Raw genomic sequence first — 19,293 nt, 5'->3', positions numbered from 1 at the left:
ACTACCCATGCACTCATTCATTCACATAGCCATTATCCATGCACTGTTCCTTCACTCAGGCACTACCGTTGCACTCATCCATTCACTGAGGAACTACCTATGTAATCCTTCATTCACACAAGTGCTACCCATGCACACATTAGATCACCATTTTCCTACATTTCCACCCATCCATTCACTCAGGCAGTAGCCATGCACTCATCCACTTACTCAGGCACTACTCATGTACTTATTCAATAAACCAGGCACTACTGTTGCACTCAATAATTCACTCATACACTACCAATGCACGCATTCATTCTCCCAGGCACTACTCATGCAATCATGCAATCACTCAGGCACCACCCTTGCATTCATCCATTCAATGAGGTACTACTCATGCACTCATTCATTCACTCAGGCAATACTCTTGCACTCATCCCTTCACTCACACACTATCCAAGCACTCATCCATTCTCCCAGGTACTACCCATGCACTCAACCCATGACACAGGCACTATTGTTGCACTCATCCATTCACTCATGCCATACTCATCTATTCATCCATTCACTCAGACTCTACCCATGTACTCAGCCAATCACCCAGGCACTACCCATGCAAACATGCATGCCCCCAGGTATTATCCAAGCATTAATCCAATAACCCAGAAACAACCCTTGCACTCTTCCATTCAGTGAGTTGATACTCATGTAGTCATTCAATCACCCAGGCACTACTCTTGCACTTATAAATCCCCTCAGGCACTACCCATGCACTCATCCATTTACCCATGCAGTGCCCGTGCACTCATCCATTCACTCAGTCACTATCCATACACTCATACAATGACTCAGGTACTACTGTTGCACTCATCCATTCACTCACACAATGCCCATGCACTCATCCATTCACTCAGGCACTACCCCTGCACTCATGCAATCACCCAGGTACTACTTATGCACTTATCCAATCACCCAAGCACTACCCATGCATCCATCCATGCACTCAGGCACTACCCATGAACTTATCCATTCTCTCAGGCACTACCCATGCACTCATCCATTTACCCAGACACTACCCATGTACAAATGCAATCAACTAGCCACTACATTTGCACTCATCCATTCACACAGGAACTACCCATGCGCACATCCAATCATCCAGATTCTACCCTTGCACTCATCCATTCACCCAGGCACTACCCTTACACACATCTATTCACTCAGGCACTACCCATGCATTCATCCAAATACCCAGGCACTACCCATGCACTCATTCATTCACATAGCCATTATCCATGCACTGTTCCTTCACTCAGGCACTACCGTTGCACTCATCCATTCACTGAGGAACTACCCATGTAATCCTTCATTCACCCAAGTGCTACCCATGCACACATTAGATCACCATTTTACTACATTTCCACCCATCCATTCACTCAGGCAGTAGCAATGCACTCATCCACTTACTCAGGCACTACTCATGTACTTATTCAATAAACCAGGCACTACTGTTGCACTCAATAATTCACTCATACACTACCAATGCACTCATTCATTCTCCCAGGCACTACTCATGCAATCATGCAATCACTCAGGCACCACCCATGCATTCATCCATTCAATGAGGCGCTACTCATGCACTCATTCATTCACTCAGGCAATACTCTTGCACTCATCCCTTCACTCACACACTATCCAAGCACTCATCCATTCTCCCAGGTACTACCCATGCACTCAACCCATGACACAGGCACTATTGTTGCACTCATCCATCACTCATGTCATACTCATCTATTCATCCATTCACTCAGACTCTACCCATGTACTCAGCCAATCACCCAGGCACTACCCATGCAAACATGCATGCCCCCAGGTATTATCCAAGCATTCATCCAATCACCCAGAAACAACGCTTGCACTCTTCCATTCAGTGAGGTGATACTCATGTAGTCATTCAATCACCCAGGCACTACTCTTGCACTTATAAATTCCCTCAGGTACTACCCATGCACTCATCCATTTACCCATGCAGTGCCCATGCACTCATCCATTCACTCAGGCAATTTCCATACACTCATACAATGACTCAGGTACTACTGTTGCACTCATCCATTCACTCATGCAATGCCCATGCACTCATCCATTCACTCAGGCACTACCCCTGCACTCATGCAATCACCCAGGTACTACTTATGCACTCATCCAATCACCCAGGCACTACCCATGCATTCATCCATGCACCCAGGCACTACCATGAACTCATCCATTCTCTCAGGCACTACCCATGCACTCATCCATTTACCCAGACACTACCCATGCACTCATACAATGACCCAGGCACTAATGGTGCACTCATCAATTCACTAATGCAGTACACATGCACTCATCCAATCACCAAGGTACTACGCATGCACTCACCCAATCACCCACGCACTTTCCATGCACTCACTCAATCACTCAGGCACTACCTAGGCACTCATGGATTCACTCAGGCACCACTGCTGCACACATTTTAACATCCATGCACCAGTTATGCTCTCATTCAATCAACCATACACAAGTCATGCACTCATTAACATCCAGGGCTTAATGACTTTTTGTTGCTTTAATTAGGTCGTAAAAGCCATAGGTGTTGTAGATAAAGTAATGAAAACTCACTCCAAGATGGCCACTGTAAATAATGTAATGTCATTGTTAATTTTCATGTGAATCCAGTTCAATCATGTACTGTCCTATGAAATTTAGAACTGTGGACTGATGATTTGTTTGCTTGGTCATAAACTGGTGCATTGCCCATCCAGGGCTCAATAATCTTGTGTTTCTTAAAAGGTCATAAAAGGGAGTTGTAGATAAGGTAATGAAAGCTCACTCCAAGATGGCCGCTGTAAATAATGCATGAATTTCAATCCTTCTTTTATGTTTACTGACTATAGGATGTGACATCATTTTGAATTCACTGTGTAACTTTATTTAATCAAAGGTTTAACATATGGTGCAATGAACAGTGGAAAAAGGCGCGATGCCGAAACGCGTCCTGTTTTCTGTTTAAATCCACAATAAATTTGTGAAGAATTCTGAATCACGGAGTGCGGTCCATTCTTTTACCCAAGTAAGAGAAAACAAGCGAAAAAAAATAAATAAATATATATATATATATATATATATATATATATAATATATATATATATATAAAATCCTTTTTTAACTGTAAAACATGGTTGCAACAGGACCCTTTTTTAGGGCTCGCCTGGTGTTGGAGCGCAAAGCGCTCCCGCCAGCGAGTTCTATAGTCACTATCCTCCCTGCCAAGGGAGTGAGAGCTGTGAACGAGCAGCTCCAGACCTGTGAACGAGCCGACTCAGGTCCGTGAACGCGCGGGAACGTCAATGTGCACGTTCACGCGCGTCACGCTCCTATCCTCCCGCGTCTCTGCCGAGGCGCGCTCCAGGCCGACTTGCGGTGTGCGTCACAGCGTGTTCCAGCGGCCGGAGGTAGGTAAGTGAGGGCCGGGGGGATTTGTTTGCTTGTTTGTTGCTAGCTTGTTACTATGGTGGCCATCACTGTTGATTTTTCGTTTGGAAAACAGCTTAAGTGTATGATATCCATTGAAGGCTTCTTTCGAACAGGGCACAAAAGGGAACAACTGAGAGTTCCGATCAGTCTACCGATAATAGGATCATATTAAAATGTCATGCGTGGAGATTACTAGGCTAATTGTAAGTTGGTTTCAAACAATGTTGAAAAAGACTGTTGTCGAACACATCTTTTCTTTTTCTCAAGAAAATATGCTTACGTGAACAGAGGAATCAATCAGTGAGCAAAGTTAAGAGTTCAGCAATAAATACATTAGTTTTCGGCGGTCGTTGATAGATGATGTTGAGTTTCCAAAGTTGTTTATAGGTTCTAGCAATCTCTATTGGTAGATATTGGAAATATTTTGAGGTAGAAGTTTTTGCACAGAGTTCTACACTATTAATAAAGAAGCAATACCATACAATTATGCAAATATTACCACGGAGTATCGATATGATAATCTATAATGTTAACCTAGAATGATACTATGCAGTTCTGCAACGTTAGCATGAGTGTGGAAAACAGACAGCTCAACAATGTTTACTTATAATCTTTATTGTAGAATTCGACAATTCTACAATGTTTACTCAAGGTAATTAGCACACAAAATTACACAATAAAAGTAGAGATTGTTATTGGATGTTTTATTAGGAGCATTTCTGATTACTCACTGTATTCATATTTTCTGAGAAGAGTTTAATGGCAGGTAAGTCTCTCCGAGTGCTTGTAGGCGTTAGCAATTACAAATGTGCCCTCAAAGGCTATACAGTGATGTTTAAGGAAATTACTCAAGTGTATATAGGCACAAAGAAATAAATCAAATGGATCCGTACCTATAAATGAGAACCTTTGACAGGAGTGATTGTGGATGAAATGATGGCAAATAGTGGAAGTAAGACTCATACTGCCTGGCCCATGATAGGCAGAGCTAGGAATAGGTCCTTTTCTGTGGTCCTCATCTGGGATGCCTCCCCAATGGGAGCTCTGTTTGGGTAACAAATAAGGGCATATGCATAGGAGGAAGAACCCACCGTTCAATGGTAAAACAGAGAAAGGAATAAAGGAAAATAGCTAAATCCAAGGAGCCAACAGCCCTACCCTGCAACTGACGTGAAGCAGGAATGAACATCCAGCTCTTTGGCACCTTTGACAAACAGTAAGTGTAGCATGACTGTAAAAAGCCTTCCAAAGCACGTTGGTGGATTTCTCTGACCCTATGGTCAGGGTTGCCCTATCTAAAATGGCTGCTTCACGCTCTGGCCTTCACCGAGTGGTGCTGGTGGGTTGCTTGCCTGGGTATAAGAGTTAAGCCATGTGCCATATTAAATGGAGAGTAAGAATGAGCTCATCCTGGGAGAGTGAACACTTCCCCTGTGATTGACGCTAAAACAGCCCACAGGACTACATTGGCAATTGGTCAATGCTATAGAAAATTTTGCACAGTGATATATGGGGTCTAATTACAGCCCCAGAAGGTGTTAGCATCACCTGGGCTTTTGTGTATTGTATTTTCTGCTGCTCTTCTAACATACCTGTAAATAAAGGACTATACTTCTTTGAAGTAAGAGCAATGATTGAACATTGTAGCTGTTGAATGTCATTTACTGGTCATGCTGTGTGTGAATTTTCTGAACCCTGACACCTCACACTGTAAGTCTAAATTGCTCACCTATTGTTCCTAAAGAGAGTGAGGTGCCCGCCGGGAGAAACTTGTTTTTCGAATTGGAGTTCAATAGTATTGGTGGCCCTGTGACGCCAGTACCAAGCTACAGTTCAGGTGTAGGACTGGGACGGAAAATACGTTCGGCACTAAAATAAAAGTGGCCCCCATTAGTGAATTAGAAAGCTAAAAAAGTGCCCCATATATGCAAATTAGGGAACTTTTGAATGTGTACAGACATTCAGTATACAATCAAAACTTCGTCGTCAGACCATAATAGTACAAATACATATGTACAGCGTATTGGAGATTTAAAATTAATATAAAGGATATTGAAAAGCCTTCACAAAACATGAGCATAACAATTCTTCTTTGTAAACATAGTAATTTTCTTTTATCATAAGATTATTAAAAATAACCATAAAACTGCCTGTTGAACAATTCATGATAACCTGATTGAAGGGCATCGCAGGCTGTTTAAAACTTTATTACAAATGAATGACGACGATACACTAATTTAGTTGTGCTACAGCTAGCATAACAAGCATGTGCAATGCAATATGTCTCACCTTTGATTAAGTTAAAGCAATTTGCTTTGCTAATGGTATTGTATACCAAAGCAAATGGCTTTAACTTAATGAAAGGCGAGACCTATTGCATTTTTAATGCTTGTTATTTGTTTTCGATTTAGTCTTTTAATGCTTTTGTAAAGTTGTACATTTTTCTACTTCTTTCTTATAATAACCAAAATGGCAACTGGGTCAGGAGGAATTCAAAAAACATGCACTGAAAATGTGTAAAACATATAGAAGGAGAAAAATGTTAGCATGTATGCTGTTGTGCAGCATTGCAAATAGCTGTAACACACGGCTCATCAGCACTTATAACAACACTACAGTCCACGCAGTACGTGGCCATTCTTGAAAGCTCTGGAGTCATATCTGGTATAGTAGGCTGCATCTCTGAAGGGGTATTCTGCTGGGAATTGTTGCTGCTTTCACTGAAGTAGAAGGTCCTCCATCTTCCCTCTGCTTGATTGACAGTTGATTTCTGTTAAGGGTTTTAAGGTGATATAACATGGACACTGAACCACATGAATATTTCTTGAATATTTCTTGTGCATTGCACTAGTTTTGCAGCAGTTTGAGATTCCCCATGGATACACTGTCTCCCTTCTTCTTCTAAATCTTAAGCCTCCACTTCCTCCACTTCCTGGTTCTGTTGCTGCTGACCTCCATCTCCTTCCTGAGTTGCCATTTTTGAAGCAAAAGAAAGCCAAAAACTATCCACACTAAGATCGACCCACCTGCTCAGAATAAAGTTCTATAAAAGAAGATTCAAGAATGAGGGGTGGATGGGTGCTTAATTTTGATTTTACTGAAAACTATATTATCCAGTGAAATTCCTTCCTTTCCCGGTCATGTGATATTTGCGATGGCTGACATATTCATGGTTACCACGTAGATGTGGAAATTCAAAAGACATGCTTAAAGTAGTTTTCTTTTAAAATGGAAAGAAAATTCAGAACTTTCAATACTATAATAGTGAACACCTATACAGAAACTGGTTCACAATACCTCTATATATATGTTTTAAAATTGTTAAAAAGCGTGGTGTCCATGATTCCATGATTACCGACATCATTGCGACTTCCGATGTCTTTGCGAAAACAGAAAATCACGTTTGAAGATGATTTTTCTTGAAACTCACATTCAAAATGTGAGTTTGAAAAGGATACTAATGCAGCTCTACTCTTAGAAATACTGCAGAATATGTCTATACATATGTTTTACACGTTGTACAAGCCACAGGCTCTATGAGACTGCTGATGTCACCATCATGTCACACTGTTGTGTCAACTCACAAAATTGTTAAAAATAAAACAAGCTATTAATTTCTGATAGATACAAACCAAATCAAAAAATGAGTGCTATATCATATATATATAATACACAATATCCAATTATGGAAAGAAAATACGAAAATCTTAGAGGTTCAATTTAAAAAATGGATGTTGCGATGAAGTAATACTCATTTTTTAAAAAAAACCAAAGGTTACAGGGTAGTCTTAGTTAGGAATTAGCATTCATAAAACCTTGGAAATTCACTGAAAAAAATAAAACACTAAAGGTTACAGCTGCGTGATAGTAAGGAATTATAATTTTAAAAACTTTGGAAATTCACTGAAAAAACAAAGGTTACAGGGACATTATAGTTTTACAGACATTTCAATCATACAAAACAAGAAAAATTCAGCAGTTATAGTTAGTTGAGCTAACTATAAAGTATGCCACCACAGTGCACTGCTTAAGACCTCACTTATTACATCACTCATGACGTGGTCAGTGACATCGCTCATGACATCTCAAATAACATCACTAATAACATCACTCAGGATATCATCTACAGAATATCTGATGCACCCACTCATACCCGAATATTACCGTTCATAAACCCAATCCAACTTCTATATCAGCATTCTCAAAACCATTGACACACCCATACCAGTACTTTAACACCCACTCACTGAATCATAGTTCTACACACACATCCACTCAGTTACCCATACAACCACTCATAAACCAACTCACTCACTAATACAGCCACTACTATCTCCACTCGTATACCCATACAGCCACTCATACACAGTCAGTCAGTCATAGAGCTTCTCAAATACCTACTCACTCACCTAGAGTCAATCCCACAGCCATTTACTCACCCATACAGTTATACACCCACCTACTCATTTCTTCATACAAATACTAACACATACTCACTCATCTATAGAGTCCTGACACAAGCAAATACTGAGCCATTTGGCCGCTCACGCAATGACCTAGTCACACATACAGTCACTCATATACTCTAACACTCACCTTTACTGCCTTTCACATATGCAGTTACTCACCATGTTACATGTGGGGGTCTCTAGTTGGCAGAGGTAGGTACCTTTGACCAAATAGGGACCCTTGACTCTAGTCAGGGTAGGGGATATACTCCTAAAATAACACCTGCTCACCCCCTTGGTAGCTTGGCACAAGCAGACAGGCTTATCACAGAGGCAGTGTGTAAAGCATTTATGAACACATACAGTAAACCAGTGACAACACTACAGATGGACACCACACAAGTTGTAGTATAAAAGTAAGTATTTTTATATCGACTTAACACAAGACCACAAACGACAAAAAGCCACAACACTGTACTTTAAAAATGGTAGACATAGCTTAGTTCTCTTTAGATGGAAAAATGCAACACTTTGAGTTCAGTGTACCTTTGGATTGTTAATGCTATACAACAAAAGTGTTGCAAGGAAGGTGATGCGTTGGTTCCTTACACGCAAGAATGGTGATGCATCGGGTTCCTACTGCTGCGTAGGGGATGCATCGTTCTTCTCTGCAAGAGGAGGTGATGCGTTCGTTTCTTACTGCGCATTTGTTGTCCTGCGACCAGCAGTGCAATGAAACCAAAAATGGCATCTTCTCCTTGATGCGACAATGATGCGTGCATGCCCAATGGCCGTGCAGCGACTCAATGATTCTTCTGAGCCGCACCAGGCCCTCCGGCACGTTTCTCTGGTGATGCAACGGCATCTGCTGTGACGGCGACACTCTTCTCCGGTGATGCGGGGTGCTTCGGGTGCTGCGATGGCGACAGCGGCAGCCGCAGCACACATCTCCGGTGATGCGACGGCATATGCTGCGACGGCAACACCCTTCTACAGGATGCGACCACAACGGCTGTGGTGGCAATACGCTTCTCCAGTGATGCAACGGCATCTGCTGCAATGGCGACACTCTTCTCCGGCAATCCGAGGCGCTTCTGTGATACGATAGCGGCAGCGACGACACCCTTCTTCAGCGATGCGACAACAGCGGCTGCAGTGGTGTCACGCATCTTCGTCTTGAGTCGCTCTTCAAGCTCCTTGTGGCACAAAGTCCCTCAGAAAGTCCAATACAACAGCAGGCGCTTCCAAAGAACTCTTTGGGAGCTGATTTCAAGAGGAGGTAAGTTATATCTCAAGCCCTTGGAGATCCTTTACAAGTTGAGTTGAAAGTAGCATTAAGTCCTTTCTCCTTTCTTTGGTAGTCAGGCAACCACTGCATGCCAATCCCCCAAACAGCACTCAGCTTAGGGATAGTCTCCTCCTCAGTTCTTCTGGTTCCTCTCCTCTGCAAAGGTTCTTCTTGTTTCCTAAAGTGCTCTAAAGTTCTTGGATTTGGGTCCCCTCTTTCATACTAATTTTCCCTTTTTTCTCTGAAGGCAGAGTGGCCTTTGCGTAGTTCAAACCAGTTCTGGTCAGTCCTGGAGCACTTTGTTGACAAGACTCCTACTTTCCTTTCACTGTGTAGGCCAAGGACATCAGACGCACCACAGGAGGTGGAGATAGCATTGTGGAGGAAAGGCACAGCCCTATTCAGGTCCCAGGTGCAACTCCTCCCTCTCATCTACATGCAGATCTCTCTATTCAGCCCTGTGCTGACTCACCCTCTGTCCTGGAATCCTCCAGCCCCTGTCACTTAAACTTCAGACAAGGAATACACAACCTAGCAGAGGCAGGCTTGGATAGTTAGGCAAGAAAATACCTACTTTCTAAAAGTGGTATTTTAAAACACAGAATGTTAAAACCAACATTACTGAAAGATGTATTTTATCATTCTGAGTTCAGGCAAACTAAACTCAACATTCCATCTAGTTCCCAGAGTCAGTTAGGATTATAAGATGTAATAATCAAACTGCCAATTCTGGCCTATGGGGAATAGTTAGCCTTGCAATCATGAAAATCAAAAATGTCTATAATTCACTATTAGGACATGCCACACACACCAGGGCATGTCCTACCTTTTACCTACAATGTACCCTGCCCTTGGGCCTACCACAAGGGTGACTAATATGCAGAAAAGGGAAGGTTTAGGTACTGGTAAGGGGTGCACTCGCCCAGTCAACTTTGCAGTACCAGACTGCACACAGGCTCTGCAATGGCAGACCTGAGACACACTTTTACAGGGTGTTTCTGTGGGTGGTACAACCGGTGCTGCAAGCCCACCAGCAGCATTTGGTTTACAAGCCCTGGGCACACTGAGTGCACTGTACTAGGGTCTGACAAGTAAACCAAACCAGCCAATCATGGGGTCACTAATCCATACATCAATTTACCATAGGGAGCTCTTGCACTGTGGCACTGGACAGCAGTGGCACAGTGTCCCAAGCATCTATAACCAGCAAAAACACATGAGGCAACAGCAAACAATGGAAGGGAGACCCAGTCCAAGGTGCCAGGTCTAACACACCCATATACCACTGATATATCCATTCACTCACTGACATAGCCATACACACACTCACTCACCCACACAGCCCCTTACACATACACTCCCTAACCCATAGATCCACTGACTCAACCACACACTCATCAATACAGGCAGTTATACACCCCTCACCTACGCAAAAAGATATTGAGACATCTATACATGTACTCAGACAAACAGTCACTCACCCATATACAAACTCACACACCTATACAGTCACATAGACAACAACAGGCAGAAAGATAAGGACATTAACACAACAAGTCGCTCACCCATACTTTCACTAAGACACTTATTTATTTTCTTATTCAGTTACTCACTCACTCACTAAATCATCCAACCAGGCACTCATACACCCCCTGATTCACCAATCCATCTTGGTATGTATATCTAACACTCATAAACATTAAAAAACAATCACAGTCAGTGAACGATATCATCAGTGATGTCATTTGAGATGTCATCAGTGATCTCATCAGTGATGTCACAGACCCTATCATGAGTGATGTAATGTGTGAGGTCATAAGCAGTGCATTGCGGGTGGTTTTGTATGAGTGAAATGTCTTCCTAACTATATTGACCATGTTACCTTTGTTTTTTACAGTGAATTTCTAAGGTTTTTTAAAATTACATTTCCTAAATATAACGTCACAAAATTTTTTTTTCAGTGAACATACATATATATGTATATAAATCGGTATCCCGTGTTACTCTTCCATTTGCTCTACCGCCATCACCAAGGGACACATAATACATGAGGGTACATTTTCTACATAGGAAAAGAGAAAAATGTCTGGAAATCTGGAGGTATTTTACAAGAGGGAGCCAGATGAACTAACAATTGGGCTTCCAGGGGGATTTTCTAAGTTGTTCTCGACTTTTGGTAAGACATAGATGGTTGGAATGATAAGGTTGAGTTATTAGAAGATACTCCAGTTCATCATCATTTAACAAACCATCCGTGTGCCAGCTGCGTAACATGATGTGAAATTTGGCCATGATTGAAGCAGTTGGGTCCTCTTTTAGATTTTCATAGCTGTTCACATCATTTAGTTGTCTTTTAATTTCAAGATATTATTTTTGGGAATCCATCATGAAGAATTTGCCGCCCTAGTCTGAGGGTTTTATGACAATATTGTCATCCATTCGAAGATCTTTTAATGCCCAGTTGTCATCTCTAGTCATGCTGTTTCTTCTTTATTGTTTCTCTTTTCTCTCCTTTATGTATATGGACAGAGGTTCCTCTGTCATTATACCTTGGATGATATCTACTCTATATCCTGTTAGCTGTTGTGGGCAGAATCTTGGGTGTGTTTTGCATTTGCTGCTGATAGACATGTTGGTTTTGATCATCATCTCTTCACATAATTGTGTGTTGGTCGTAGCATCTGTGGTGGTTGTATGTTTATTTCCATTGTTTTCCATTTCCAAACTATGTAAAGATCTTAGTGGGGGAATGTCATTCATGGTCAATATGGATAACGTGTCTTGATTTCTGTGTTTTGGTTGGTCTTGGTGGAAGATTGGCAAAATGTTTCTTTAAATTCAGCTTTCTGCAAAATTATACAGATCCACTCCTGACATGGCAAGATCCATGCCATATGAGGGACAGAATGTTAGTCCTTTATTCAATAATTCAGGTGTTTAGCGTATAGTTTTCTAGATGATAAGTTGATTGCTAAAACATCTTTTGATTGTACATCCAGATCTGTTATACTCATTCAAATTTTTTGGGATCCTTCATATTTTTGCTTTTGTTTTTTGTGGCTCCATCTGGTTCTTTTTGTTGATGTTCTGTATTTTTATAGGAGCCCCTCCCCCTCTTCCTCATGTCATCATTTGCAAAAGACACATTTCCCCGGAAAAATCCACTCTCTGTCGGCCGCTAGTAGGTCCTTCGTCACCAGAGCTCACTTCTGAGCTTTCTGGTCTTGACATTCTTTTTTTTTATAAACTCTTTTTTTTTTAAACTAAGGCATGATGCACAAGTAAGGCAATGGTAAACAATTTAGCCTTATAAGTTACAAATTAAATGGTTCCTCGTGGTGCACCCATCCCGACATATAATCGACACTATGTCAAGTCCCCCTGTGGTATCCTCCCTGGCCCTTGGTGGTTCACAAATCTCGCCTCAAACACGTTCTATTGCCCCCATATTTGCATTCACATATTCGGGCATCCCCTGGACTCATAGATGGATTTTTCTGTCACCATACACCAGTCCATATCATTGGGCCAATCTACTATTTTTAGTGGGTTCGGAGCCCTCCACAGATGCACAATATTCCTTTTTGCAACCATAAGGCCTAACGTGGCCCGGGCTTCCAGGCTGCCTCTTTTTCGGCCATAGAAGTTTGGTGCCTTAGCTTAAACTGCCACTCTATCCCTAAGCACCAACTACATCTATTTAATATACTTGACTATGTTGACCCTGATGTGGTATTTTTAACAGAAACCTGACTTCATGACGGATCCGCACCTGATGTTATTTCAGCTCTTCCAGGCAATCTTGCTCTGTTGGGGATAAATAGACCTCACAAAACTGGCAGAGGTATCGCCATTATCTTTAAAAACAAGTCTACAAGTGTAAAATTGAGGACTTCCAGATCCCCAACTGTGAAGCCCTGCTATTTTCTCTCTCCTTCTCTCCTAAATTTACCTTCACTGGGCCACTTATCTATTATCCCTCTGGGCCTCCCAGCAGCTGGTGCTCATCTTTTCCAATTTTTTGCCCCCCCCATATCTTGCGGGTAGCCAAAATCAACTTGCTTGGTGACCTCAAATTTCATCTAGTGGACACCAATAAAAATCTAGCGTCTGCATATATGGATGACTTGGCACCCTTAATCTCCTGCTTCTTAATTTGGTACCTACCCACAACGCGGGGCACCTTCTGGACCCCATCTTTTCCAACCTATCAACCTTAGCCGTTGCACCATCTATCCAACTCTGCTGGACGGACCACTTTGCAGTGCCTTTTTCTATTATGCTCCCTTTTCTCTTCCTTCACCTGGCCTGTTCTGCAACCCAAAACCAGGAACTGGTCTAGACTTGATATGATTGAGCTAAATACATTGCTACACAATAATACCAGTACCTTCATTTCTCAACCTGACCGAGACCAAATCTCTGTGCACCTATGTTTTATGGAGGCTACTAATTAGATCTTGCCACTTTCAGTTAAACCACAATGTAGAATGCACCCTCCTGCCCCTTGATCCTCTGATTCTCTCAAATGTGAAAAAAACACTGTACAATCTTAAAAAGACACAGGATGAAACATTATGTGCTCATGGTTAAGTCAGAATATGTGGCACCATTGAAAAAATGACAAAATTGTGAGACAGCGGGCCATCCCGTTGTCTAAGTGGTAATGTTCTGCACACTTTCACTGGGAACCCATTGCGGTTCTCTTCAGGTAAATCCATAAACAATGATAATCCAATTCACTGGTCTCATTTCAAAACTTTCATATTTATTGATTTCATTTCATCTTTTTATATATTGCGTTAAATCCACGACATTTTGTATTGACATTTCCCATTTACCCAATGCATTTCGGGTCTATGGTGACCCTTCTTCCGGGGTCTCTTGTATCAGGAGCACAACTACATTACCACTTAGACAACGGGATGGCCCGCTGTCTCACAATTTTGTCATTTTGAAAAGTGTTTTTAGACTAAAACACTAGGTCAATGTTGCACAACAACGAATGGATTAATTGTTAGAGAATAAAAGGAAATATTTAGAGTGCTGGATGGACTCAATAAAGTTTTAGTCACCATTGAAAAAATACCATGTCCTTTGTAAATCTGCTTGTGTGACTTACTTCATGGAGACGATTACTAATTCCCAACACTGTTAGAAGACTGTTTAAAGTGGTGAATGAACTCTTGGCAACTAGCACCTTTCTGCCATCCCCTTCACTCTCGCAACATCAGTGTGACGAGCTAGCTACATTCTTTCAAAATTAAGTTGTGTCTATCCACCACCAAATAGACTTTGAAGCCACTAAATCAGGGAGTCTAACGTTTCCTGCAATTCAATTGGATGCACTGCAGGACGGTAACCGCCCGGATGACAAGTAGGGAAAATCTTAGAAAAATAAGGTATGGTCGTCTCTGGTCCTAGCGACACTGCAATTTCTACTGGGATCCATCAAGTCCGGCTCCCTGCTTGATCTACCTTCTTCCCTCAAAACTAAGACTTTTAGACTGTGCTACACTGACTGTGATTCCAGACCTCCTTGACTCATCTTTGAGTGCAGGGCATATTCCTCTGAGTTGGAAACATGCTCTCATCCTCCTATTGCTAAAAAAAGAGTGATCTTGATTCTCTTTGTTGGTCAAACTTTCATCCAATCTCCCTTCTGTCTGTCATCTCTAAAAATTTGGAAAGGTATGTTAACACTTGACTCAGCTCTTTTGTTGTGACCCGCAGCTTGCTCCACCCATCACAGTCTGGTTTTAGGGATGGCCACAGTACTGAATCTGCTCTACTCGGTGTCATTGAATGCATTAGGCAACAGCTCCATTCCGGTAGTACTACTGCACTCATCCTAATCGACCTAAGTGTAGATTTTGATACAGTGTCACAATCCATCCTGACAGAGAGACTTGAGACTAGGAATTGAGAGCTTGTCCTTGAGGTGGTTGATCTCCTTTTAAAAGATTGCACTTTTCAGGTCTTCTCGGCTAATATAAGATCTAAGACCGTAGCGCTGATCTCTGCGGTTCCACAGATATATATTCTGAGCCCAATGCTCTTTAATATTTCCGATCGACCTTTGGCAGACATGGTTGAGAAGTCTGGACTCACCATCTTTTCATATGCTGACGACACTCAGATCATCTTCTCACTAAATACTGCTTAGCATAGAGATCCCTCGCTACTCCAGCTTGGTCTGAAGAATGTCTCCCTCTAGATGAATAGAAATACACTCAAGCTGAATGGCAACAAAATGGAGGTCCTGGTTCTGGGAAACAACCCCGATCTTTGAGGAGTCAATCACTGGCCAACCAGTACCCACTCAGGTAACTAAGGTTGAGAACCTTGGCTTCATCATCAATAACAACCTGTCCCTTAAGGCTCAGTTGTCTAAGGTCACGGCCACCTCCTTCTCTGTTCTCAAATGGCCCAAAAAGTTTCTCTGGCTAATTCGGCCGGCTGCTCAGAAAATGGTGATGCAGGCCCTGGTGATGTCCAGATTGAACTACGGAAATGTATTATACCTAGGTGCAGACAAATACTCGATCCGTTGCTTGTAGATCATTCAGAACGCGACCGCGTGTATTATTTTTCCACTGCCTAGATACGTTCAGCTTGACCACTGCTTCACAAATTACATTAGCTTGGAGTTGACAAGGAAATCGAGTTCAAGGCCTTGTGCTTTATGTTCCGGGCCAGATGCGGCTTGACCACTTCTTACATCCATGGCTTGGTGAAACCCTAAGTGCCCTCCTGCCAGTTGAGATCATGTAGCCTCTCACTGTTCACATTGCCCAGGTTTCAGCTTGCTTGCATGAAAGGGCACTCGTTTTTCTACTTGGGCCCAAAACTCTGGAATTCTCTCCTGGTTGCTCTCAGGAACTGTCACTCCTTGCTTACCTTTCGCAAGAAACTGAAAACATTGCTTTTCAGCTTCTATGCCTGATTTTCTGCTACACAGGTTGTTGTTATCAGCATGCAGTGGCTCTGCTTGCTGCCTTTCCAAGCACCGGGAGACCCTTGTTGGGTAGCCGTGCTTGTTTTGAATCCCCAATTCAATTCAATTCAGAAAGGACCATTCTCCTTACGTTGTTAAGAAAACAAACGTATACATTTGTGCCATGAAGATCATGCAGGCATATCAGGTACTAAAAGAAGGGTCTAAGATTTGTACTGGTGGCCTGGAATGGATAGTGATGTCGAGAAAATTGTAAGATCTTGTGTAACTTGTGAAATTGCAAACAAATCTCAAAAAACTTTCAACCCCCTTTAGGTATTGTAAATTCTCCAAATTTACCTTGGGAGGTATAGGGTTTAGATATAATGGGGGGGGACCAGTTATTTGGGAGGATGGCAGCATTAAATATATCTTAGTCATTACTGACATGATGTCAAGATGGTCGCTACAGCGTAGATGGCGAGGGCAGGTGTACAACACCACGTATTCAGCTTATGCTAGAGGCGCGCTAATATGGATTAGAGCTGGGGTACCCTTACAAGTGGATAGTCACACTGTGGACCCGGAGGGGAGATACGTAGCACTAGCAGGAAAGTTAGGGGGAAGAGATGTGAACATTTGCTGCATTTATGCGCCTAACACAGACCAGCTCACCTTTCTGACTGCGCTATCGGGCTCTCTGGCACGGTACCTATCGGGACCCGTCCTATAAGGGGGCGACTTCAACTCGGTGGTCGACGTTAACCTGGATAGATCCCATTCGCCCCTCCTGGACTCCCCGACCCATAGTGTGGCCAAGGGCAGGATGGACTGGCAGACCAAGTGGGGACTAACAGATATTTGGCGGGCCCAACACCCGCATACCCGGGACTACTCCCATTTCTCCGGCATGCACGAGTTGCATGTGCGGTTGGATGGCCTGCTGGGGTCGGGAGAACTGGCTTCTTCAGCTGTGCGGTCGGAATACCTGACGAGGACTATCTCCGACCACAATCCGTTATTAGTTGATTTCCGGTGGCTTCAGAGCACCCCCTGTGTGCCGACCTGGAAACTACGTCCCGAACTGCTGGAGGACCAGGTGTTCCGGGGTGACCTGGAAGACAAGATCACAGGATATTTTGAGGCGAACGAGGGCACGACAGATGAAAGGGCTACGGAATGGGACGCCTTTAAGGTTGTAGTTCGGGGCTATTGCATAACGCAGAGAGTTGGGGTGCGTTGAGTAATCCTAGAAGATCTGGCTAAGACTGATCGGGTACTCCGCGAACTGGAAATTACCCGACCTGGCCGTCCGGAGCTCCAACAACAGCTCTTGGCAGCGAAGGAGGCGGTAGCCGTAGAGGTCGAGCGGCTGTGAAGCAATGACCACAAAGCTTACCTGACTAGATCGCTAGCTGAGGGCGATAAATCGGGAGCGCTGCTGGCTTGGCTTGCCAACCCAACGAGACGTATCTCGCCCACTGTGGCCATGCGCACTGAGGAGGGCAAAAAGGTCCATACTCAGCCCGAGATCCTTAACTGCTTTTGGCGTTACTATAAGTTACTATATCGCAGTCGGCTACCGCCAGACACTACTCCGACGGACGTTTTCCTGCGCGATCTGCCGATCCCCGCTCTTCAACCTGAACAGGCGAAGGACTTGGGACGTGATGTGGAGCTGGGAGAGATCAGAAGCGCTATAAAAAAGATGGCGCGAAATAAAACACCGGGCCTGGACGGACCCCCAGTAGAGTTTTACTCCACATACATAGAACTCCTGGCCCCCAAGCTCCTGCGGGTTTACAAGGAAGTGAAGTCCATGGGGCGCCTACCGGGCTCGATGCGAGAGGCCCTGGTGATACCTCTGCTTAAACCCGATCGAGAGGACGTCGCACCAGCGTCCTATAGGCCGCTATCGATGCTCACAGTTGACTACAAGATCTTGAGCAGCATATTTGCCGCACGACTGCTGGATCACATGGGCTCCCTGGTACATGTCGACCAGGCGGGCTTCATCCCCAGGTGTAATACTACAATGAACATTCGGCGTTTGTTTCGCCTATTGGAGGGAGATCACACTGATGCTCCCGATCCCATGATCCTCTCGATTGATCTTGAGAAAGCCTTCGACAGTCTGGAGTGGATCTACCTCCGCAGGGTCCTTGAGCGGTTTGGCCTAGGTGAGGGATTCTTGCGATGGACCGCGGTGCTATATGCCTCGGCGGTGGCTAGGGTGAAATCGGGCCCGCTGATTTCTCAGCGCTACCCCGTAGAACGAGGCACGAGACAAGGCTGCTCGCTATCCCCATTGTTATTTGCCCTTGCAGTAGAACCGCTGGCTATATCGATCAGCACGGGAGCCCACTACAGGGGATTGCAGTCCATGTCGGGACGCCAGTACATTTCCCTATATGCTGACGACCTACTGCTTTTCCTCGAAGACGCCAGGACGGCCCTGACGGGAGCTGATGCAGTGCTTACAGCTTTTGGTGAGCTGTCGGAGCTCCGAGTAAACTGGGCTAAGACTTGCCTGTTCCCAATCCGTAGCGATTGCCCTCAGCCGGACACCCACAGGGAGATCAGATGGGAGCCTGTTTGCTTTAAATACCTAGGGGTGTATGTTTACCATCACCCTACTGATACTCTAGAGGGCAACATCTCCAGAGGCTTCCGGGCGCTTAAGGGTAGCATGTCCTTTTGGGCCACACTACCTCTTTCGGTGGCGGGACGAATAGCGCTACTGAAGATGGTGGCACTTCCCCGCCTGCTATACTACTTTCTGACACTTCCGATCTGGATCCCTAGATCTAGCTTTCAGGGCCTGGACTCTATGATCGTGGTGTTCCTGTGGGGCTCGGGCCGCCGCAGAGTGGCGCTCAGGACCCTGCTGAGACCAAAGATGGAGGGGGGGCTGGCGGTGCCCGACTTTGAAACTTACTATTTGGCTGCCCAACTACAGACCTATACCCAGGACGTAGCGCGGGAGTTTCGTGGCCCGGAAGAGACACAGGGCAGTGGCATACTGTGGCGGGGTGTACCGGAGGGCCCCGACCGGCTCCCCGGTTCAGACGTCATCATCGGTCCGTGGGGCCCCTCCCGCAGGGAGTCCTGACTTAACCTTTGTT

Source organism: Lissotriton helveticus, chromosome 1_1 (genome assembly GCF_964261635.1).
Source record: "Lissotriton helveticus chromosome 1_1, aLisHel1.1, whole genome shotgun sequence".
NCBI lineage: Eukaryota > Metazoa > Chordata > Amphibia > Caudata > Salamandridae > Lissotriton > Lissotriton helveticus.
This window is presented reverse-complemented; position numbering follows the sequence as displayed.